At 42.2% G+C, this 25,550-nt stretch overlaps 1 protein-coding gene across 4 annotated transcripts in view; it reads right to left on the bottom strand.

The window, feature by feature from the left end:
* PDE3A (phosphodiesterase 3A) overlaps window positions 1-25,550 on the bottom strand; it is a 203,298-nt gene that overhangs the window by 93,682 nt on the left and 84,066 nt on the right. Inside the window, exon 1 of one of the 4 annotated variants that reach the window (XM_064734817.1) lies at window positions 1,499-1,569. The exons of the other annotated variants lie outside the window; for them this stretch is intronic. The gene's annotated coding sequence lies outside the window, so the exon portion shown is untranslated. Of the gene's footprint in view, window positions 1-1,498; window positions 1,570-25,550 lie in introns of those variants that run through there. 4 annotated transcript variants of the gene reach the window in all.

A 25,550-nucleotide genomic window follows, 5' to 3' on the forward strand; every position in this document is an offset into this window, starting at 1 on the left:
GTGACATCTCAGGGTGGCAGAACCATTGTGTTCAGGTCTATTGATGCTGGCAAGTACCAAAAGCTCAGGGGAGGACAAAGCTTTCAAGTTTTGAACAAAAGAGGCAGTGGAAGAGCAGGCAGAAACCTGTCCTACCTCTCCTGCTCCCACCCAAGAAGCAGAGGATGGGAATGGGGAATGAATGGCTCACCGTCCATTACAATGCTATTTAAACCTCCAGATTTCTCTCCACTCTGAACAGACTGAAGCAGTAAAAATTAATTAAGCAGTAACTTCTGACTACTGCCATGGGTGGGGTGATGGTACAGAAGTCACCTCTGGGTCACCACAGTAATCTTGCAGATTTTAAGGTAAATTGCAGCCAATTCCACAATGCGAAAAACCTGCTCACTGCTTATGAGAATTATTTCCTTATGTGAGGCAATGTGTAAAAAAATGCAAAGGTCTTAACTCATGATAATCACAAATTCGCTGCAGAAACACGGAAATTCTGGAAGGCAGGACAATCACTCCATGCTGAAAAGACATACCATTTTATTTTCCTGTGCTGAGCCAGAGGATGGGCTGCAGAGCTGCCACTGCAGTCATGTCCTACAGGCTGCTTTAAGGTTTTCTCAATGAACTGCCTTGTACTGCTGGGGGGAAAAGAAGAGCCACACAAACCCCAGAAAAGAATCCAAAGCAGCCGACCGCACATCAGTACCTCTCCTGTGCACAGGGCTCATCCTTTCCAAAGTCAACATTTTCCTTCCCTCTCTGGTTTGGGGGCTTGGGGAAGGGGGGTTTGGAATTCATCAAGGCTTTACAAACAGAACCAAGATAAAGCTGAATGTTTTTTTACCTTCATCTACACTGTGACAAAGAGAGACTATGGGGAGCCCTTAGTTTCTCCTGCCCAGGCCTGAGGTCGGTTGAAAGGAAGATTTGAAAGATGCCACTTCCACTTTTTATTCATTACATCACTTCAAATGACTGTACAGGCTAAGGAGCCTACATGATGCAAGCTAAAACTCTTTGGAGAGGAAGATTGTTTCTCTTGGACTAACTCACAAGCTTCAGAGGCCAATGGCACAGTTGAAATTCAAGTATTTGAAAACCCAAACATGGCGTTTTCTTCATCAAATGCTCTGTCTAGCAACAGTCCCCCAAGGAGCAGGAAGACAACAGATTCTTCCCATTTCTCTCTCATTTTCCATTCTTCATTCCTTTCTCTTTTCCCCCCACCAATGAATAGGAGAAATCTCCTCCCCCTCTCGCCCATCCCTGCTTTTTGCAGGCAGTGATTGGGAAATCAGAACCTGAGGCAGCTTACCAGCCCATTCCAAACATGTGGGCAGGCTGTGCACTGCTCCAGCTCTCTGCCTGGCTCCTTTCCATCATGAGCTCAGAAAACACAGAGCCATCCCCAAATATTACAAGCACCAGACTGTTCTGCTTCTGCAGACTCCATCAGTGAAAATGATGAAGCAAGACAGGAAAATATCCCTCCTTCCCCTACCTTTCATTTATAATTGACCTCTTTGATCCTCTCTCTGGAAGGGTCTGAACTTTTCCTTGAGGTAGGCCAGCCTAATGACAGGAAAAACAAAAACTCAATATTCACTTCAAGAAGTGTCAGGCATAAAAGAATGAAGTCCCTGACAGAAAACTGAAGGAGAAACTTGGGAGCAGCAAAACTACCAAAAAAATTTACCCTGAAAGAGGACAAACCAATGGCAGTGTTGTCTTTCTTGCAAGCAAGCAAATAAATCTGCGAACTTCTAGGTTACTTAAGCATTGCTTTTAAAAATTACTTGCTAGGGAACCAAAAAAAACCTGTCAAAGCAGTATGATATTTTAAAATTATTAAATGCAGTTTGAAATATTTTTTTCAAAAGGAACAGCATCAAGGATCCATGAGAAAAAGCCTGGGAGTACATACTGGCACCTGAGATACAAGTAACTAGAAAAAATATAGAGTTTTTATTTTCAGTTTCACAGAGCCTGAGAAACTCCACACATTGTCTAATCCTTTTTATCTGTGTTATTGCAACAATAAACTTCCTGGGGAGACACAGTGCTGCCCCCTTGCCACGCTGGCCTTTCAGAGAGTACTTTTACACCACTGCAAAAAAAAAAAGGTGCAGACACAAAGGTCCCCTAGGCTACCTAGGTACAAATCTGGGGCTACCATGCACAATGATGAAGGCCAAAGAGAAGCTGGCACATCATCACTGCCACAGCAGTGAGGACATGCACTCCCAGAGGAACAAACAGCACTGGAATTGGTCACAGACTGCAGCCAAAGCCCAAACCTGCACCATTCTTACTTCTACAATCTCACCTCCTGAAAATTCTAATTTGCCATGAATGCAAAATAAAACCCTCTTGAAGAGCAATGCGAAAAAATAAGCCATCAAGTTTAGAATGCCCAAAGTTCTTTATGAAACCAGTACAATATGGGTGAACCTCAGCTTGGATTAAAACCTGAGATTTGGATTGAAGTCAGGTTAGAAAACTCTGATTGAGAGCACAGTTAAACATGCAGATTTTTGAATCATGAATAATTCAGGTTGAAAATGACCTCTCAAGGTCACCTAGTTCAGGTTCCTGTTCAAGGCAGGTTAATTCAGGGTGTTCATTGTTGTGTTGTGCAGTCTCCAGGATGAGGTGAAAAATGAGAATTTGACTCCATATTCTCAGAAGTCTGATTTATTATTTTATGATATTATATTCTATTAAAAGAAATGCTATATTAAATCTACATTAAAGAAAGAGAAAGGAGACATCAGAAGGCTTTACAAGAATGATAATAAAAACCTGTGACAGACTCAGTGTCTGACAAAGCTGGCTGTGATTGGTCATTAAATTAAAACAATTCACATATGGGTAAACAATTCTCCAGATCACATTCCAAAGCAGCAAAACAGGGAGAAGCTGAAGCTTCCCAGGAGAAGAAATCCTGGTGAAGTGATTTTTCATAAAATATCACAGTGACAGTTGGTTGAGGTGAGTTGTCCACCCCCAGGACAGATGTGCCCCAGCCTTACACTGCACACTGTTCTGCTGTTTAACTACCCTTGCGGTGAAAAATTCTTCTACTTAATCTGACTTTCTCTTGCCCTGCTGATTGGCCCTGGATGTTGCAATATGCACCTTGGAGAAAAACGTGGCTCCACTTTCTCTCTGATCCCTTTTTAGGCAGACTGGAGAGAGCAAAGAGATCAGAACCAGCTCCTCAGCCTCTCGTCTCAGCCCCAGTGAGAGGAAATCACACAGAGCAGCCACAGAAATCCTGGGGTGCCTGGAGGGAAGCAAAGATGCCCTCCACCAGCTGCCAGCTCCACTCTTGCCAGGGCAGCGGGCTCCTGGGGAGCCCCCATGGGCACAAGGATGACTCAGGCTCTGGCCTGACTCCTTGCTGACTCATTTCCCTGGAAATGAGGAGTTAATCACTCAAGAGTGCTAATGGACTGCTCAACAGGGCAGGTTGCTGGTTTTGCCCTGGTATATTTTGTGATTCACAGAATTCTGCTAAGAGTGCTCTGAGTGCTCCGGAACAGATTGATGCCATACTTGAGGCAACTGTCAAAGAATTAATTTTCTAGAAAAAAGCAAAACAAGGTGTCAGTGTCTACCTTAACAAAGTCACCTACACAACAAAAAATACTTTCCATGGAAGAATATGTAGTTGTAAGGCTGACAGCTCCTTCAGGGGTATTGGCCTAAGGCCACAGCCCCATGAAAATCTCTCCTCTGAGATCAAAGAGTTTCACAGTGCTACAAAGCAAAAGAGAACCAGCACTCCAAAATAAATCTCATTTTCCCTGATTCCCAGCATACAACAAAACAAGAAAACCAGACAACTACTGGTCAAACCAAACACCTGGTTTCCAGCATGCAGCCCTCCAGCCTGCACTCAATCACAGTTTTGGACCTGTCATACCATGAATCAGGAGGAAATACTTTAATTTGAAAAGCAAATGTAATTACACTAAAGAAAGAAGGCAAGTGTTCAATCTGCTGGCACCAGAGCTCCATCTACCTTCCCAGCTTTCCAGAGCAAACTGGGATGCATTTGTGCTGCCAGGTGTTTCCTCTGAGAACTGAGCCACGCTGCTTCAGGGGCACCCAGGCACGAGAATGGGTCCAAGGCTTCTGCATCTCCCCCAAAAGCCTCTCTTACAGCAAGTACATCAGGCATTGTCTTAGTTTAAGTCTTACCTTAAACTTAAGTCTTAACTTAAGCATTAGCTGTTTAAGTCTTTCCCCACAGCATGCCAAAAATCTTTGGAGGTTCTGCCAAGAACAATTTACTAAGTGTTCCCTTAGAAAGGTGGTAAAGGGGGAAAATCATTGAAAGGGGATAAAGAGATGGTTTTCCTTTTGCCCTCCTGATAATTACACAGAATATATCTCAGCCTGACAACAGAAAATGATCACCTTACAGCAAGGGAGTTGTTGGTTTGTTGTTGCTGTGGAGGTTTTTATGGGAAAGGCTTCAGGCCACAGCCCATTACTGCTGTCTTTCCATACAGTGTTACACACAGAGATTTGATGAAGATACAATACAGGGGAAGTCTCCTTTGCATTTGTCACTTTTCTAGGCATTTTCTACTGACAAAATCTATTCCAGCTCCATTTTATCCAGTTTTTTACTGTCAGGTTACCTGATATCAGCTATGAGCAACACATGTTTCAAACCCCACCCACCAGCAGAAAGGAAAAACTTATCTGTCTGGAGCTCTCCCTCAGAGACTCCAAGCCAAGGGACCATCCATGGCTTCCTTGGTATGGACTATTTTCCAAGCCTCACTGAGATACAGACCATTTAGCAGCCAATAAAATCATTGGCCAGTCATCAACTAGGAGACCATAAAAAGCTCAAATGATCTTCTACAAGCCATTTTTCTCATGCCTCCAGGCAAAGGAAAGACAAATGCAGTTCCTTTTAGTTTAATGTCAAATCCATGTTAAGAAAGTGGCTTAAATTAATCTGGTTTTCTTTATACCATAATGAAATGGGAGATCACTGACACTTTTGAGTCTCAGTGGAGGGAAAAATGAGGAACAGTTGAAGGTGGTATATAAACTGGTATTGCTGAAATAATTCATTGAAACCCATATGAAGGGCCTCAAAAAATTTTAAAGTCTTTTTTTGTGATGCCACTGCACTTTATGAAGAAAATAAACTGCATCACAATGGCACAGGGATTGTTTTATTTTGAGCACTGTGAAAACAACAGGAGCAATACAGGATACTTCCTACTTCCAGCAAAGCACAGAAACCACCACTGATAGAGAACTTTATTCTACTGTGAGTCTAGATACCAACAGATCCACATTATTTCTCTTGCAGAAAGGTTCAACAGGCAAACAGCTGCCCCCTAACTAACCTGTTGTAAATATTTAATATTCAGCGACACACAGGCAGCAAAATGGACTCATTGACTTCCAGTACTGACATTTCCACAAGTACAGAAAATCTTCTAAATGAAATAAAAATTTTTGAAGTGTAGTCTACAAAGGAAAAAATAAAAGTCACAAAATTAGTAACTTTTTTATCTGAATGGGTGACATTTTAATAGCCTTGTGCTGTAAACAAACCGGAGTACCACAGATATGTTGGATGAATAAATTGTAGTACATCAAAAGAAAATAAAGAATTTTTTCAGCAGAACCAATAGAAAATAAAGGATTTCAACAGAAAATAAATAATTGTTTCAATCCCTACCAGGATTTTACTGATCTCAGTGCACACTGATCCCAGATGATGGGAGGGCTCTGTCTATGATACACATTCATGGACAAGCACAGACCAGCAGAGGTTTAGGAACAGAAAAGCATTCATACCTATAATATATGGCTCTGTTATATGGCACAGCAAATAAGTGCAAATACAGTAAAATATATTAATGGACTCACATGGTGAGCAAAATAAAAGCACAGACAGACTGGAAAGTTTCCCACTAAAAGAGAATTCATTCCTGAGGTATTCATTTCAATGGAAATACGCTTTTGCTCTTACTGAATTTAATAAGGAGATCTGCCAGTTATTACAAATGCAGAAGAAGGACGTACCCTGAGAGGCTGAGACAGTCAAGAACATTAAATCCTACAAGTCTCAAAAGGTTTGTCACTTTTAATAAAAGGCTCAGACACTGCATTGGTAATCAAATCAATCTATAACAACTATTACACTGTACACAAAAGAATGCAAAAGCACTGTAATCGAGATATGGAATTGCCAGCTCCCATGTATCAGGTGGAATCTAACCCAGGCCAAGAGCAGCCAAAACCATTATCTGCCTGATAACTGTTTGGCAGCTTCTGCAGAACAGAAAAAAACCAACAAACAAGTCAGGCAGGTCCACAGCACTAATTCCAGCAGCACCCCTGCAGGCTCTGGGAGCCAGCTCAGGTGTGGGAGCTGCCCTGCCACGTCAGTGAGTGCAGTGTCCGGGATAATTAGTGCTGCTCAGGGCACAGTCCAGCTGTTTCCAAGAGCACAGCTGGATTCCTGCACGGCACTTCCCTGTCTAGACACACCAGAGCCAGCACTCCCTGCCAGCCCTGCACTGCTCAGGACAGAAGGGTGTCACAGAATCACCAGGTTGGAAGAGACCTCCAAGATCCACTGAGTCCAACCCAGCCCCAACACCTCAACTAAACCCTGGCACCCAGTGCCACATCCAGGCTTTGTTAAACACACCCAGGGATGGGGACTCCAGCACCTCCCTGGGCAGAACATTCCAGAACTTTATCACCCTTTCTGAGGAAAACTTTTTCCTGATATCCACCCTGTATTTCCCTTGGTGCAGCTCGAGGCTGTGTGCTCTGGTTGTGTCAGTGCTGCTGCAGAAAGAGCCCAGCCCCAGCTGAGCACAGGCCCTTTCAGGAGTTGAAAGGTGTAAATTATATAATAAGGTCACCCCTGAGTCTCCTTTCCTCCAGGCTGAGCACCCCCAGCTCCCTCAGGGGTTCCTCACAGGGTTTGTGTTCCCAGCCCCTCTGGATGTGCTCAGTGTCCCAATGTCCTTCCCAAGCTGAGAGGTCAGAGCTGGGCACAGCGCTCAGGTGTGCCCTCACCAGGGACAGGGGCAGGGGCAGAATGAGCTCCCTGCTCCTGCCGGCCACACCACTCCTATCACTGAGAGCCACCACCGTGCTCCTGCTGGCAGGAACTGGCAGCCCTGAGCTGAGCTGCTGGGACACACAAAACTTCCCAAAAATGCTCTCATCCCAAAGGGCTGAGGACAAACGGATGGAAACACAGCTGTACAAACTTGCTGCTGCTTCCCCAGCTCTGTGCTGCTCTCTCGTGATGGGCAGACCTCTAAGGAACGCTTACAAAAAACCTTCTAACTTTCATGCTGAAAATTTAAAGGAATGTTATTGTTCCACTCTGCACTGATAAGGACACAAGACAGTTGGTGATACTGTGCGAGCGCCTCAGGCACTTTCAGTAACCCACCCATTGTGACAGCCACGTGAGAAAAACAACTTTGTCAGAAGCTAAACTGGTAGGAAACTGGACACTGGTTTCTGTACTGGTGGTCCATCACTGGTAGCAGAGCCCTGGCCATCCTGTGCTCTGACCAATTTATAATATCCCGGATTTCAAGGCAAAGAGCAATTTTTTTTCTAGTCTCTCTTGGTACAGCAAATGTGACAGTGAATGCAGCACCAACCATTTCAACTCGTGAGCCCTAAAAACTGCAGAAAGGTGCAGGACATCTGCTGGCTCTGCTGACCTGTGATGGAAAGCAACAGATGACAACCTTATGCTTCAGTGTCCCGTGGCACTTTTCTTAATAACAAGGATCAAGGAGACATTCAACGAAAAAGCACACATTTATGTCATTAAAAAACTTACATCTGATGTTAAACCAGTGAAAGCCCCAACACCATTCCAAATGAGGAATATGACAAGTCAAACTGTGATGATATCTTCTGGGAATTTCTAAATGAAAGCCTAAAAATCAACACATCTTGTAGCCATCTAGTAAAGATTGCTTTCCACAGAGAACTTCAAATCGTAGCACACCTTGACATTTTGTCTAAGATGGAGCCATTATTTTAAACACATACTTATGGCTTCTAGTCTCAAAGAAATTACTCACCCTTGCATTTGCAGTTTCAGAATTCCAGCTAAATGGAAATGCATATACAGCCAATGGTGAATATGACAGAAATAAAGCAGTAAATGAGGTGTAGGAAAAAAAAAAGAGAGAAAGAGTGAGAAGGAAGTAAGGATCCAGTGGAAGCTTGGGAGGGACTAGTGTTTCTGAAATATTGAAATCAGAAATACTAGTTATATTCTCATCTCCCTGTATTCCTTCAGTATTTTTCCCTCTTTGTTTCTTGCAGTCAAACAGCTGTTCCTAAAAGTGGACCTGATTGTTTTGGGGTGTTTTTTGAAAGGATTTAATCCCTCTTGGCAATTTCTGCAGAGAGTGGATCCTACTTCTTCCATCAAGTTCTAATTACAATTAAAATGTTCATTTCTACACTTCTTAACACAACTGTTATGGCAAACTTCACCCTAAAGCAAACTTCAAAAGGGTAAGACTAGAAATCATTTGTATCAGTGTGATCAAAACAAAGACAAAATAAAGTAGATTTAGGAATTTGATTAGTTGCATGTGTATCTATGAATGCATTCTTCTCAAATTGGCTTTGATCTGGAGAATGAAATCCCAGCATAAAGAATTTCAGAATTTGGTCATGAAAACATCATCTATGTGTGTAATTATTAAAAAACACTAAAATAAGTTACAAATTGCCAACAAATCTAGAAGTGGAAAGAAGCAGGTTCATTTCAAGCACAAGACTGCCATCCTTCTACTCTGAACCACTCTGCCCTGCACCATATATGTTTTTCTAGGAAAGCTCAAGATCCATTTATGAACTGAACAGACAAAAACAATCTCCAAACTCTCATCTGGAATCAGACTCAGTGCTCAGACTGCCGATGTTGGGCTGTTAACTTTTTTTCATATCCATATAATGTTTTTTTTCCAAGTGTGGGCTGTGATCCACAAAAAAAAGCCCAGCTCCTTTTCTAAGTAGCTGCTCCTTTTCTAAGTAGCTGCTGCTCCAAGCAGGTTGTTTCCCATCCTCTTTAGGATTGCCTAGCTACACTAATCTGCATTTATCAAACTGAGCTGCACCTCATTTCCCACACTGAAACTGCAATTTGCTCAGATAAATTTTGGAATTTGAACCTGTTCTGCAAGGTAATGACAGTCTCTCTTAGCTCCTCAGGGTTTCTGTATTTAATGAACATTCCCTGAGGTACACCATTCAGCTTGATAGTGAAATTACTAAACCACAAAATCAGCAGTAGTTTTTTTACTTTTGTTTTTCTAGGTGCTTAAACACATTCTGGCTACTTTGCTTCAGTGTTTTTCTGAGAACTAAACACCTGAAGTTTCCTCTCTCACCTACCTCCCCTCTTCAAAAATCAATTTGGACACTAATCCATAGGTCTGTCTCCCAGGTGCTCTCATATATGGCAGCTCCAAGATGTTAGCCAACACCTCTTCACATGTCGTAACCTGGAATTCATTGAGTCAAGGTCACCCTAAAAATGTCTGAATGTCCTCTAACCTTCCCCACATAAATCTGTCACCTGTGGGCACAGTGACTGCACCAGGCATCTTCCACACAACTGATCTTTTCCATAAAGACAGCTGCTCAACAGCCATGAGTAAATTTCAAAAATGTCGGTCTCCCACTGCACGAAGAAGTGGATTGACTCTTTAAACTTCCACTGAGTACTTACATATGACAACTCCCTTTGATTTTGTGTGTATCTTGCAGGTCACCTCTTGGGTTTTGGCTTAGCCTTTCCTGGTTTTCTCCATGCGTACTTCTAGCACATTTCCTCATTTTTCCTTAGCTCCTAGACTCAGCTCCCATGGGTTGGGTATGTGCCTATATATATATATACACACACATAAGCTGATATTTTTACTCTGCTGCCATCCCTCATCACTCATGTTGCTTTCCCTCCTGCATATACTCAAGCTGTTGCTTCCTATTGGCTGGAGTCAAATTTGAAAAGTTTCTTTTCTATTTGTGCTCTCCACTTGCTGAAACAAAAGCCACTTTAACAGCTTGTGTGTCCCCTCACACACCATGGTAAACCAGACCTGACATTCATCATCACAAATTCTACAGTCTTTTCTTTTTCAACTGTCACAAAGATTTTGGGTAAAAGCCCTCCTCATATACAAAGGATTTCAGAGCAAGTACATAAACAGGGTGGAGCCCTATTCCTTGCTTGCTCTTCTTAAGCCAATTGACCACTTTAATATTTATCTTCTGTTAAAATTATTTCCTTAAAATTACTAGCTGCCCCAGGTAATATTGCACATAGTCATCCATGGCTTCTTTTCTGGGATCCCTCACACTACCTGTGCAAAGCAGGTTTTCCAGTTTTTCTCCCCTCCCATTCCCTGCCCCTGATTTTAAATTGCTGCACAGTAATCAATGCAATATCTATCACCTAAAAAACAATTAGCAAATAGTTCCAAATCAGAAAGCCATCATCGTTCACTGTTAAGTCCTCAACATGGATGCAATGCACAGCCTTGCTCCAAAGAGATTGTATTTCACATAATTCCCTTCCTAAGCCAGCCAGCAGTCCCACACCATCAGAATAATTAGCCACAGCTTTCTGTTCTTCACTGAAGATGTACAGGCTAACAGCTTGATTTTAATTCCCTGCTGGAACAAGTAACTAATTACAACCTGCACTAAAAGTTAGCTCCAATAATTTAACAGGGTAATTCTGGAGATCTGACAGACCTCTAAATTATGTGTAAATAGATTGTTATGAATGCTTGAGAAAATTAGATTATATATTTAAAAGTCTCCTACAGAGCCAGTCGAAGACCAGCTGAGCATATGAGTCCCTTATCAGAGCAATTTCGGTTTTTGTGTTTAATAATGCTAACAGCCCCAGCTTCTGGCCCAAATAAATCAATAGCTATCCAGACAAAAACCCAACTTTTCTGAGCACAAAGGGGACAGCTACAAAACAACCTCCAAGAAATGGTATGAAATTACATTAATCTTTTAAATTTTCAGACAAGAAAATGGTAATTTTGCATAAGCATCTTTTAAAAATAGAGGGCTTTATCATCATGGGAGGGACAACATAAAGAATCTTCAGGTTTTATCCCCAAAACTTGATAGCCAGATAATAAATACCCAGCACACTGCACTGATTGCACCTAAAGTTCATTAGTACTATTGCTTTCAATAAATAAAGGTTTTCTTTGGTAACCAGTGTGTGGCTGCTCTCTGGTCTTACAGTGTTAAATCCTGTCTCCCAGAACAGTGAGAGACTGGGGAGGGGAGGGAGAGGCAGGCTGTCTTAATTCATGTTAGTTTGAGAGGTAGAAATGGGAGGGCATCACCCAGAGGATTGCTGAGAGGAAATACATCAACTGCAAATTTCCAGCTTCAGCAGAAAATCTGGCTTATTTCAGTTCACAGTTACAAGATCACACCAAATTTAATATAAAGATTAAAATAATTTCAAAATTCAGCCTGAAGATGTAAGAAGCTTTATACTCACACAGTCAGTGTCCACAAGATGCAAAATGAGTTTCAAATCAATAATGTCCTAAAAGCCTTGAACACCTCTCCTTTCACATTTGTGGCTGTGTGACAGAAGCATGGCCAAGGCAATACTGCTGCATTTTCACCTCTAACTTCAATGGACAACTGTCTCCTCACCAGAAAGGCACAGCATGCCACATTTCCTGAGCTTGAGCACAGCAATATTTATATTTCTTTTCCAACTTCTTTTTCACACGTCTCTCTTGCACCTGTTCAGACCCAGTTTCTCCTTCCTCTGGATTGCAAAGACAATTCTGCGTGCCAAAGGAAATGCACTTGGGAAATCTTGGGTCCAAAAAGGCACAACCACCAGAGTCCATCCTTTCCAAGGGCAGAGCAGGGACCATCCCCTGCTCTCAAAGTGGCACTGCCAACTGCAATGCCAATGAAAACCAGCCAGGATTTCCCAGCTGTCTGTCACCAGGCACTGAGACAGCAAGGTACTTCTACAAAGTGTTTAAAAAACCTCCAGGTATGTGCAAAACAGCTTTGGACAGCACACAGCAGGCAAGCTGCAACTTAAAAGGACTCCTGAGCAAGAACAAGGCTAAAAAATCCAGAAGGAAGATGAAATTCTTGTCTTTCATCTCCTATAGACATGAACTGTCACTTCTACTGGAGAAAGCACTTGCATTAGCTTATGTAAGGAGAATAAGCTTCAAGTGGAATATATATCTAAATAAAATCATCTGCTTTCAGACCTTTCCCCCCAGATGATATAATTTAATAGAGACATTTTGCCACTAGAAGCCAGTCTAGCTGCTGTATTTATCACTGCTCAGAGACTGCCCAAAAAGCTACACTTATGACACACTAAACCCCACTGGACCTACTGGAGATTTTTCCACATGAAATCACATGGTGCTGCTACAGTTCTGATTCTGATTTACCTTTCTGATTCTGCTGTGGAGCGGGAAGAACATAGCACCTTCACCCAGATGGTGGCTGTGCATTCAAACAGGCTCCCCAGAGCCGTGGTCACAGCACCAAGAGTTCCACAAGAGCTTGAACAACACTCTCAGACACATGGGCTGATTTTTGGGGCCATCCCATGCAGAGACAAAGATCCTTGTGTGCCCCTTTCAGCTCAGGATATTCTGTGATTCTGTACCACGGACGCCTCAGAAATGCATTTTATTCTGTAACGGTTAAAAATTTGCATTCTTGAGCCTAAGAATAAGCAATTATTCCCATTCATCAGAATTGCAGGTCCTAGAAACGGTTAAACCTATAATGTGTAGCCCAAGGCCAACTGCTGTGCATACAATTGAAAATAAGATTTATATGTCTTTCAGCCTCTTGAAAGGATTTTTTAAAAAGTTCATAGGTTATTTTGATAAAATTCACCCCAGAGCACCACTCATAAATCAGTTTTATCAAAAAACTGAATAAGAAGATTGGCTCAGATTCTTTTCTTGAAAAAAATCCATATCTAATTAAATGTATAAACCAGACTGATGATAAAGGAAATTTCTGCCCTGAAGACACAGCCTATGCTATCAACTTTTACCCAGGAGTTAGCCCCACACGTCTTTCATTCAACTTCACTCAGCTTTCTCAATCTGTGGCTGTTGCTCAAGTACCAAAATACATTCACTACCTGTTACAACCTTCTGTACCTCTCACTTTTTCCAGGACAAATGCAGATTCTCATATACATAAAAATTATCCAGACTGCTCCTGCCTCCACTTTTTACACAGCTGTGCTGTGTTCTGCATTTAGGCTCAGTCTCAGACTGCAGAAAACCCCTTTTCTGCATGGTTTCACCTCCTACACACAACAGCTAGAGGTGGCCCAGGTTATTCCATTTAGGGTTTCCAGCTCCAGCTGGAGTTTGTAACTAAAATAGTTCCAGCAGAACATGGGACAAGCAGATGTATTGATCTGTGCAGATGTATTGAGCATTCACAGCAGGGCTGGGAAATCAGTGCTGGCCGTGTGAGTCCTTTCCTCTCAACGAAAGAGCCCAAAGGAAATCATACCCCTCATGAATTTGCGACTACATTTGCACGTCCATGGTGGAAAGCCATCCTTGTTCTGTTTTTCTGTTGTTCTGCAGTCATTCCAGGCTGCCCTGCCTCACCTGCACGTGGGTCAATTCATCTCCTTTCAACTCAGACTCACACAGCAAACCCCAAATTCCAATAAATCAGCTTCTAGAGCTGAACTTGCTTTTGTGTTCTTTGCAATTATTTGCTTCTGAGAAAAAAGAACTCTCTTGGAATGTTTTTAATGCTGGCCGGCAGAGACACAGCTTCCCCTTTTCTGCCTCTATCTGCACAGAGCAAACCTCAGCTCTCCCCACCAAGGTGCTGACCTTGGCATGCCCAAGTGATGGCAGTGAAAGGAGAAAGCTTTCCCTTCAGACATGTGAGAAGCTGCTGCATAAAGCAGCAAAAAAAAGGCACTTGCTCTGCAACCGGTAGCACTTGGGAGATAAGGGCATGGTCAGCCAGAATCCCCAACAGTGTGACTGATAACCCAGCTCCAGTTACCAGATAATGCATGAATCCAGGCTTTCAGCCTCTCAGAACACCACACAGTCTCTGCTCACTGGATTTTACACACTCCACAAACCATTTATTCTCCTCTTTGCAGATTCCTGAGTGCTCACCAAGCTCTGGACAAGGGTTTGCTGCCATCAGGTTATCAGCAAGAACTCCACCCCTGGCCTGCTCTCAAGACGACTTTACCATCTCTGCAGCCCTTGAACAAGTTATACAAGGAATAAAGATCCTCCTTCAAGGGCCAAAACCCCCAAATTAGTATTTCCACAACGGTGTCCCTTGACAGAGATCACCACTGCCACACCTCAGATGGTTTGCTTGGGTCCCTCACTGTAAGAAGGAGATTGAGGTGTTGGGACTGTGTCCAGAGAAGAGAAACAGAAGGGTCAAAAGAACAAATCTTTTGAGGAACAGCTCTGGGATATAAGGTTGTTTAGCCTGGAGAATAGGAGGCTTAGAGGGGACCTTGTCTAAGACGTAGTGAGGTGGAGGTTGGTCTCTTCTCCTGGGTAACAAAGGAAAAAAGAAGAAGGAACAGGTTCAAAGGAAGGTTTTTTAGAGTGGATATTAGAAAAATATCCTCTCACCCCCCAAGAAGGAACTCACCCAGCCAACTGCAAAAATCATGAATAAAATCCCTCAACCTGTAGAAGAACAGCCATTACACTCATCTGGCCAGGGCTAAATTGTGACTTAAAGCACCATCCTATCAGAGACAAGGCAAAAAGCTCAGTGCAGAGAGATGCTGCACAAGTGCCTCAACAAGACTAACAGACATCTCCAGCTCTAATGCATTCCTCCTTCTTCCCCGAGATCAAGGAAATTTGCTCTAAAGAAAAGGCACCCACACTCAAGAGTTTCAGAATGGCTGTGAGGCTCACTCCCACACTCTGCTCCCCTTGCTTGAAGACAGACTAAAGGGGATGATTATCAGCTCAGCAATTTGTTAAGCATGAGCCCTAGGCCTTAAAACATGTCCTACAGAGCATCAAGGGAAAGTTTCCATATTCTAAAGCAATTCTGTGGCCAATTCACAGCTAAGTCTCTGTGATGAGGGCCCCACAGGAAGCAAAAGCCATCCCACTGAAATGGGCTGAGACTTGCAAGTATCTCACCAGCAAAGGTGATGGCATTTCCCTGCTTTCCTGAACTTGTTCCAGCTCTCTTAGAATATTACCTCCCTTAAAATTACCCACAGGCTTCAGCGTCTACTGCTGCTGCTCCTTCAGCCTCTGCTGCAGCCCAACAGCACTGCTAATGATGCCTCAGGTTTTGCTTTTATATTTTCCACATCCTGCACTGCTTTAGTGTGAAATTCTGAGCTTCCTATTAGGGGATGCTGAGCTCTGTGCACAGAGCAGGGAGACAAAACAATTCCTGCTCCAGCTGGGCACCAAGGACAAATGACCCAAATCTCAGCCCAGGAGCACAAACCCCGTGGGCTGAAGAGAGAAAAACAAGCAGGGTGGGACTGCCTGGGCTAAAGCTGGAATGGGACAATGAACTGCAAGGTGCAAATGGAGCAGAACTGATCCCAGGGACAGAGCCCGTGCCCGGCCGTGCATTTTGGGGCCATTTTGGTTCATCTTGGGTGCAGCCCTGGCTGGGCTCTGGTGCTGCCCAAGGTGCATCCATGGAGGAGATCCTGTGAATAAATCCCTGCTTTATTCTGTAACTCTGCCCAGCCTCTGCTCTAGGGCAGCCTGTACAAGGCATCACCAATACCAGGGCTCCTGACTTGCCTCAGGAAGCAGAAATGGGGAAACAGAAATGGCCAAAGGACAGTTTGGCTGACAAAGCTCCCACTCCCGATATCAACAAGCTAAGCCATGGCAATGACAAGCAGCAGGAGCTCTGCTGAAAGGCTGCTGTGTGTAGAAAGCTGAAGAACAGAAATAGCATCATGGGAACCCAAGCTCAGGTTGTTTCAAAGGACACTGAAAGAGATTCACAGAGACAGCTTCCAGCATTTGCACATTTCAAGCCAAGGACAAAACCACTTAACTGGTGCAAGTCTCATCATTACCATAAACAAAGCCATACATTGTACACACATATATGGAACAGTCTGCGTGTTTAAGATAATTTTTGGTTTCTCTTTCAGGGGATTCAGTCCCAGCTGACACTATGGTAGAGGTGACCTGACATAGCATCTGTGTTGCAATGCATGAATGTGTTGCTGGGGTGAGCTAAGGATAGGAGCTAAGATTTGGCTCTGCATTTTCTGGCTTTTTTCAGCTCATGTCAGCCCTTATTGTTATTTCCACATAGGGAGAGGAAGGTGTGATTAAGAGGAAGAACACTGTTGCTTTGCTTGACTGTTTCTTGGCAGTTGGTGGATTTTGCTAAAACCTTATCAGAATAAACCTCTTTCATGTAGTGGAAGCAATTTCATGGAGAGGAAAAGATATGCTGCAAGTGAACTGTTCCCCAGGCCAACACTGCACACAGCCTCCCTGCCAGCAGGGGCTTGATCCCTCTAATCTGCAGGAAAAGGAGACTGAAGTTGAATCTCTTTGAAATAACCTTTTCAAATACTTATTGGGAAATAAAACAAACTAGCACACTCAGGCAGACAGATGATTCACTCCCAGCTCTTAGCACTACCTCATTTTACCTTTCCTGGAAATTCAACCCACCCAATCATTTTTCTTATTTCCCTACTCTTCCTACCACCTATTAAATTGCAGATGTCTGTGTCCCCAGTAAGAACTGTGAGATATATTTTGAACAACTCTGAACTCCACAGACTGTGCTTGTTATTTCTGGTAGACAACAGAAAAGGTTAGCAATTAATCACTGTCTGCTATCTGCACTTAAAAAGTGGCAATTATTGATAAATGTGTTCCCACTTCAAGCACGTTACTGAGAACTGGTGAGAAGTCTGGACTACTACAAAACCTGAAAACATTAACTGGTCAAATAGCTTTTGAGGCCAGAACACAAACACCAGCCTGGCTAATTGAAAAGATGACGTCATTGCACTGATTTATGAAAGGCACTGCTGATGTTTAGATTAGGAAAATTTACTTGAGATGGCCAAAGTAAACTCCATGGCCTTTGTTTTGGATAGTTCAGTTTATGAAGCTGTCATTTAAAAGAGCCATAAGAAATAAACAGATACGTGGTGACAGAACCTATGGAAGAGGCTGGGCTTGGGGGTGCTGGTGCTGGAATTGTTTTATTTTTAAATCCACATACAACTGGCCCTGCAGTGTTTCCTCCAGGCTCCCACTCCTGTCCCCTCTCAGAAGGGAAAAGTTTCCAATACAGCCTCCTGCCTAAAATACCATGACAGCAGCATATGTTGTTTATGATACAGGTCTACTCAGTGTTCCAACGACTACAAAGTAGGGAATATTCTATATTCCCAAGAGAAACAGGCTGAAAATACTCTCCCTGAGTCACAAATGTTCACTAGGCCACAATTCAGGTAGTTTCCAAGGATTCAAGCTGTGGATGAAATGATTTAGAGTCACAACAGCAAATTAAAACATTTGGGATGCTTAGAATTATTACCAGTTTATGGACTTGTAATTACAAGTAGTTTTCTTTTCTTAGCAATTTTATTCTTTTACTATGTAATATATTTGACATTTACTGCTTTTTCCTGGCTGAAGACTAGAGTGCAAGAATGTTTTAAGGCACCCTACCCCAAAACCTTGGAGTTTTCCTTGTCCAGCAAGGAAAGACATGCCCTCCTGTGCAGACTGCATTGAAACAAGTGCATCCATTCCCAAAGGAAGCAGCAGAAACTCCTCCAAAATCTGACTGCCAGGCCCTGTGATGCACAGTGAACTCTTTTTTTCCTGCCTTTACTTGGCTTTACCTGTTTAACCAAATATGTAGAAAAGCTGCTGTCCAGCTGAATGGGGGCTGCTAAAATCCACTCATAATCACTGGATCCCAACTATTTATTGGTTCAGCTGCTCAACACAAAGAAAGAGGGGAAAAAATTTAAAAATGCCTGATTGTTCCCAAAGAATATGGACTTCAGATAGAGTCACTGCTAAAGAGCATTGATAAGCACTTCCACCTGTCTTTGGTGGGTGTTCTCTTCAGGGAAAAGTGGAATTTGTGTAAGGGAAAGCTCCCACCTTATTGTAAATCCAATCAAAAAAGCAAGAAGACCTCAAAATGCCCAGCTTTTATAACCATGAGTAGAATTCAAGTCAGCTCACAATTAATTCCTGGGAATTTTAGATAAGTTAAGCACAAACTGCTGAGGGGAAAAGAGACTTATCCAAAGAATCCAAAAAGAATTACTGTGTTTTTTACCCACTGGACCACAGTAGGGCAGGCTCTGCCTTGTAACCAATTAAAGTAACTCCAATTGGCTTCAGTGGTTTACACTGAATTTACACTGAATTTTTAATCTATGTATCTATATTAATCTCTCAGTAAGCAGCTTTTCAAGGCCTATTGCAGTACAAGAAATTTCATATGTGCTACTTCAACCAGAAATTAAAGTGAAAAAGTTTAAACAAAACCAGACAAAGCCAAGCAAAAATCCCCCACGACTTCCCAAAAGCACAGTGTAAGGAAGGGAAAAAGGCAATTTCAAATGCAAAAACTAAACAGCCACAAAAATAAACCTTAACACTGCCACCCCCCCCAAAAAAAAACCCCAACCAACCAAAAAACCAAAGAAACAAGCCACAAAAAAAGAGAGAACAACACAAAAAAAATCTCATCTGCTGTGGCATCTCAGCAGGCTCCCTCAGGGCCACAATAAACTCTGCTGGCTGATGAGCAGAGCACTCCCAGTGTTCCTTCTCCACTGCCTCCAAACTCAGTGTGGATTTCCCTCCTCTCACTGAACACCTGGATTTAACAAACTGGTAGAAATTTAAGACTTTCAAGGAAAACAGTGCAATGGTATGGTTTTATTTGCAATGCCATTATCTCTATTATTTACTCAAAAATTAGATATTTAAAAATAGTACACAAAATAATGGCATCCATAATTACAGGAGTTGTTTATCTTCAAGAAATTGTAGTCATTTACATTATAAAAGTAATTTCCCTCAAAAAACTGCACTTCCTGATATTTCACCTCAGTTTTGACAAAAGCTGAGCAGCAGGCAATGTCTTCCTGATTTTTATTTTTGAAACAAAGTCCTTAAGGATGATGGTTTTAAAATTCCAGTATTATATTACCTGTAAAAGACTGAAATACCCTGAAATCTTTTTGTAGACATTTAATAATTTATATCTACAACAAAGACAGAAGCCCTTCTCCAGGACTACTGAGAGAACCAAGATTAAAACTCTTCCTCTCCTAATTTAGGAACCAGTAAGAACTAGTTATATTTTAAAGTATCTTTATAGAATTCCTCTCCTGAATTTAGGAAACTCACTCTTAGAATGGGATAGTTTAGGAAAAAAGAAAGTCTCCTTGAGACATGCAAACTCACTCCCATCAAAAAGTGCCAAACAGCATTCCATTACACTTTCCAAAAAAACCTTTTGGAGTGAGAATATGGAAAAATTTCAGCTCTGAATTGCCTGCAAGTTCACAGCTCCTGTTTTCACATACTTCTAACAGTAAAACTGCATTACATAACCACAGGGCTGCCCTTGCCATAGGAAGGCTCTCAGATGATTTCCACGTTGCATGTGGCAGGTCAGGGGAGCAAAGCTGTGCTCAGCTGATGATAATCCAGTCCCATGGCCTTCAAAACCTTTCACAGAAACACTGCAGTGGGGCCTGCTCCAGTCTGACAAACTCCAGCTATTTCACAAGATTTTCCTCATTTTAACAAAGAAAAAAAAATTATCTTTCTACTTGGTTGACTGCAACCAATACCCTAAATCACAAAGCAATTGGTGTCAATGGACACTGTGGTACAGCTGCACCCATTTAAAAGAACAGCTGCTCAAGAAATAAAAGCACATTCTTTTTATCCAGCCACAAAACTTTCAGAAACATGAGTGACAAATCTGCCTAAGTGGATATTTATTAGCAACACTAAGGGCTCCTCCTTAGATCCCCAGTGTTTTGTTCCAGGCCCAAATCTTCTCTCAGCATAAAATTACTCATTTTTTGTGACTGTCCTGGCTTCTACGAGCAGCTGCTTTTGCCAAGCATTAATAATTATTTGTCTACAGATTTATCATCTCCTCAGTGCTGCCCACCACGTGAGGGTGCTCTCATAAGGCCCCCCAATACCAGCTGCTCTTTATAGCTGCTCCTACACCCACCACGGCCCAGCTTTGCTGCAGCCATCTGGGTTTGAGGCAAAGGAGGAGGTTTCACTTTTTCCCATGGCCTCTGTGTCATATCCTGTTTCTCAGAGTCCTCCCATTCCCCTAAACATGACTTATCTCTCCAGCACTTCTCTTTCTCAGACTCCAGGCTGACTCTCCTGCTGACAGAGGAGCAGCATGGGTGCCAGCTTTGCATGGAATTATGTAAAGATTTCAAACCATGCTCCACTGTCTCCTGGCCTTTGGTGATTCTAAGAAATAAAAACTTGAGAGTTTGAGGTTTGTGAAATGTTCTGGAATGCAGGATAGGAATATTATGCAGAAGTACTGTTTATATTTATTTGGTACAATAGAATTTTGTTCAAATAAACCTTGTAAGTGATAGGAGTAAGAAAGTATTTGTTTAAAGGACTACATGCTAAAATGACTAAAACGTGTTACCAGATTAAAAAGTTACAGATGCACAAGCACAAGCCAAGACTGCATTTTGCTGTCCTTAATCAAGAAAGATGACCCTAAAGCTACTGGAAGTCTAAGGCAGTTTGCAAGAGGAGGAAACTGGATTTTTAACAAGCTGGTGTATGGAAACAATACAACAATCACACCCTAGAGATGCTTACATCTAGGTCTGAGAGCAGATGCTACAGCAGTACCAGACGTGGGTGAGATTTGGTGGGTTTGGTTTGCTCCTTTTGGTGGCTTCTCTCCTTCCCTGGAAATAATCCAGGGACAGCATATGGAAAAGAGGACACAGCAAAAAGGAAGGAGTGTTCCTGAGAAAAATGTTCTCAACAGATCCATGCATGGGTCAGGAAATGGACAACTGACCCCTGCTCGGGGGAGATTTTATCAATGAAGGGATTTTGGGTTTACAGTCAACATCCTTGCACAAGGGTGGAGGAAGGCAGCACAGCTTATCATATCTGCTGCTTTATTTCTCAACTTTACACAAGAGATTTGAAAAACTGCTATGGAAATGCTGGCCTTTAATGTACAAAAACCTTTTAAGGAGGATCACAGAGCAGGGGTGAGTAGCTGGTAAGAAGTTCCATCTGCTGAAGCCAGTGGTTCAAGCAGCTTCCTCTGTGCAACTTGAAGCCTTTTCTAAACACACACTTTGCTCTGCTAGCCAAAAAAAGAAATACAAGTGTGCTCACATTTGGCCCCAAATGAAAGCCTAGAAATTATTATGGTTCTAGTGAATATCAGTAAAAACAATCTTCTTCTTTCTTAACAATCCTGCCCCAAACACCTCTAAGGAACAAAGGCTAGGACAAAAAATGCCTCCGTGCTCACCCAGGAACACACAGAAATAAATTCTCTATAAGCCTGCAACAAATTAGGTGATCAAGTAGTCCCAGAGCAGGGGAACCTAAAAGCACCACTTAGTGAAGTCCTGGAAGGGAGAAGATAAGCAGGGGAGGGGAGCACAGGTGACCAAAATCAGGGCTCAATGCCAGCTGTGAGGTCAGCTCTGCTCTCATGTATGCAGGCACACATCACTCTTTATAAAATGGACATTTCCACAGCAGAGCAGCAGCAGCCAGCTTTAAAAGATTCACTCATATTTATACAGAATACACACAGAGATTTGAGGTTATACCCTTTCTGGACTCAAGGATGAAGGGAGCAACTTGGTTTGAGCTGCATCTGAACTGCACAGACAGCACAGAGAATAATGGTTCCATATGTTCCTATTCTGAACTGACAGAAGAAGGTGTTGCTACAAATGTAAAGCTCACATTATTGCGCTCTATTCAAATATTCCCCTCATTCAGACCACAGCCCTTAGAAATGGGTTTCATTTCTCTTTCCCTTCTTTTTGAAAACCTAAGGCAATAATTCAGACAGGCAAATATAAGAACTAGTTACATTTTAAACTATCTTCATACCAGAAGGTACCAGGAGAGGTTTCTAAACTGCTTTTCCAACAGACATAACTCTCCACTTTGAGAAGAAAACCACTTCCACAGTGCTCCAGGTACAGAGGAAGGAGCTGAACCCACGTGTTTTAGGTAGGATGGTCTGAGGCAGGGCAAGTGTTGAATAAAAACCCCAGGCAACCATACAAACTAGGCTGTCTCTAGTCCACAGAAGTCCTTCTGCATCCTTAGATTGTCATGGCTGCTCCTCCAGCCTCTTTGGCACCTCTTTGAAACACACACAGATCCACTTCAAATTCATTTACTATCTTGGCTATTTAAATTAACTCCATTTCCCCAATGCAAACCCCACAATTCTCAACTGAAGTGCTGAGAACAGAGATAGGAGAGATGAGCAGCATGTATATTCAGCAATAACTGGTTATCTGACTTCGTTCTTCAAAAGAAGAACCTACACCCAGGCAAAACAAAGCAGTTAAGAAGTAAACAGTAAAATGTATAATGCATTCAACTTCATCTTACTCTGAGTCAGTGAACAGACACAAACCATTACTGTCACTGGCCTATGTAGGAAATTTTTTGTCTTCTCTAACAGCTCCAGGACAAGGTAATCTAAGGAAACCCCACATTTTAAAAAATACTTTTCTACACCCCAGCTCTGCACAGGTAGAACTAGGATCAGTCATCCCTAGTAGTATAAAAGGGCTGTGGACCCTTATCATCTTCCCACTTTATCTAACACGTGCTTTACAAGCAGGGGTAGCAACATCCTGGTGGTTTAAAATTCCCAGTTCCAATAACATTGAATCAACAGCACATTTGGACCAGTCCATGAGCCCTTTGAACACTCTTAGATTTTTCAAGCTCTCTTTGTTACATACACTGTTGTTTAAATTCAGCCTTCAAGGCTTTGGCACTCTGGGCACTTGGTGGAGGCTGGCACACGTGGCTGAGCACTGTCCCTGTCTGGGGAGAGACTTGGACTCAAACCTGCCCCAGCCCATTCATCCATCCCAAGGACACCATCCCAGCCCCAGCTGCCATTTTTGGTGTCACTTTACAGCAGGGCTGACTCTGAAATGGGTTTATTAAAATACAAGCAAGAAGCTGTTAGTCACGTTTAAGACCACCAGTGTCCCCATGTGAGACCCTGTTCTCCATTATTGCTGCTACTTGACATGCATTCCCTTTGCCCTAAGACATTCTTTCCATTGAATCTGCAACAGAATGAACATAAAACAGACCTTAAAAAAATAAAAAAAAAAGCCATTACTCTGAAATAATAAGAAACAGACAAAGCCATAGCAATTTCTGTTGGCACAGGACAAATTAGTGGAATTTAACACACAGCCTGATGAGTACCTCCCACCAAAGGATCCACCATAGACAGATGAAAAGATTAGGAGCAGCCATTGCCAAATACAAATTCTTATTTGAGCTAAGAGTAATCCAGTTCCAAGCAAAGACTAAAAGCATTGCAATGCTAGCAGAGCTCCCTGCTTTTTCAGTAAGTCAGGAATTAGAAACTTGTTTGGTTTGTGAAGAGGAATGCATAACACACTTGACCATGACAGGGAAGAATTGGAACAGATCACACCATATGTCCTTTCCAGACCTAAGATTTTTAAGATGACTGGGTCCTGAAGGCAGGATGATCCAGATGGTTTTTTGTTACCCCATTCTCCTGCCCCTGTGAATCCCTCCTTCCTTCCCAAGCAAGTGTACTTTCTCTCAGCTCCCAGAACACTCTCAGTCTCAAATGAAACATGCTCTCAGGAAATAATACATCATTTCAGAGTGATAAGTTCGATGTAAATTGCAGCTGAAACAGGATAATATTTGAAGTGATCAATTAATCTGGTCAGCATTCTGAAATGCCCAATTGTATGGTTAACATAACCATGCTGAGAGCTTGAAAGCTGAGTTAAATGAGTAATGAAGTTCTCTGGCTTTGTGGTTCAGTAAAAATAAAGAAGGGAAGTGAGGAGAGCAGGAAGTGTCTTGGGCCAAGAAACAGCAACATTTCAAAGTAACCCCAAGAGCAGGTTCTTCTCAAAATAAAGCTTTATGTCATTTTCGGCAAGCATATATCTCTATGAATCTTTTAAAAGTGAAACATAATTTAACATTTCAGCAAAAGTGACAAATTCTGTTTTGAAATCAGGTCTGAAAAATTCTTTACCTAGCTCATTTGGTATTTCTGGAGTTCATCCTATTGTTATCTTTAATTCCTTGCCTTAAAATACTCAAATCATGTTAGTCCTCTTCATTTCCTTAAATATTTGTGATAGGGTGACAGAAGGGACATGGCACTCCACTGACCATAATTTTCTTTGCACAAGTCAGCTTCAGATGCCACTGAAGCTTTAAAGACTTCACTCCCAGATGATGCTCACACAGCTGCTGATGTCAACAGACAAAACTCAGGGGAACATGAAAAGACGGTTTATCTTCAGTTCCAAAATTACTTCTATCAAAAGTGCTACACAGTCAAACTACAGAGAGGGAAGCTCAAAAAAACCCCACATGAATCTTTAATTAAAATATTTTATAAGCATACAGTAACTGTGGTTGAAAGGGACCTTGGGAGTTCATCTGGTCCAACTCCACCCAAAGCACAGCCAACTTAGTAACTTCATATTTCTCATGCTTTTTCAAAGAGACAACAAGAATAAGCACAACCACAATGATTTAGAAAGGGATATCAAAAGTCTTTGTGGCTTAGATGAAAACAGAGTGTGCAATTCAACCAAATAAAACCAAATTAAAAGGAATAAAATGCAAGCCCCCATAAGTGCTTTCTAGGTTACCTGCTGTTGATTTATCATTCTCCTTTACAAAACACACTTAAGTCCAAGAGGAGGAGGCATGATATGAAACCTAGACAGGAATGAGATGGTGGCAGATGAATGAAGGCACTTCAAAATTACTCTTTTCTCTTAATGTATTTTTTCCTTTCCACTGGTGTCCAAAATGCAGGCACTTTACACCAATCTTTGTAAATTAATGATAAATTAAACCAAAAAAGGGAATGTCTTTAAATGCTAAGTTTCTCCATGGTTGGACTTTCTGGAAGCCATGCTTCTGGCATGGGCAAGTCCCTGAACAGTTGATTGCTGTTTCAGTTCAGGGTCCCTTGCCCAGCTGCTATCAAATATCTAAGGGGATGCTCCAGGAGCTCCCTGAAAAGCAGATATTACCACATCTCCTTAGTCTCTGGAAGGTCTCTTCCTAAGCCCTAAAATTTGGGTGTAGTTCTCAAGAAGGCTCTATCTTACTCCTTTCCAACCACTTTTGTTTTTCTCTCTCTTAAAAAAAAATACAAAAACCCCCTCA

The sequence above is a fragment of the Zonotrichia leucophrys genome, chromosome 1A (genome assembly GCF_028769735.1).
Source record: "Zonotrichia leucophrys gambelii isolate GWCS_2022_RI chromosome 1A, RI_Zleu_2.0, whole genome shotgun sequence".
Lineage (NCBI taxonomy): Eukaryota > Metazoa > Chordata > Aves > Passeriformes > Passerellidae > Zonotrichia > Zonotrichia leucophrys.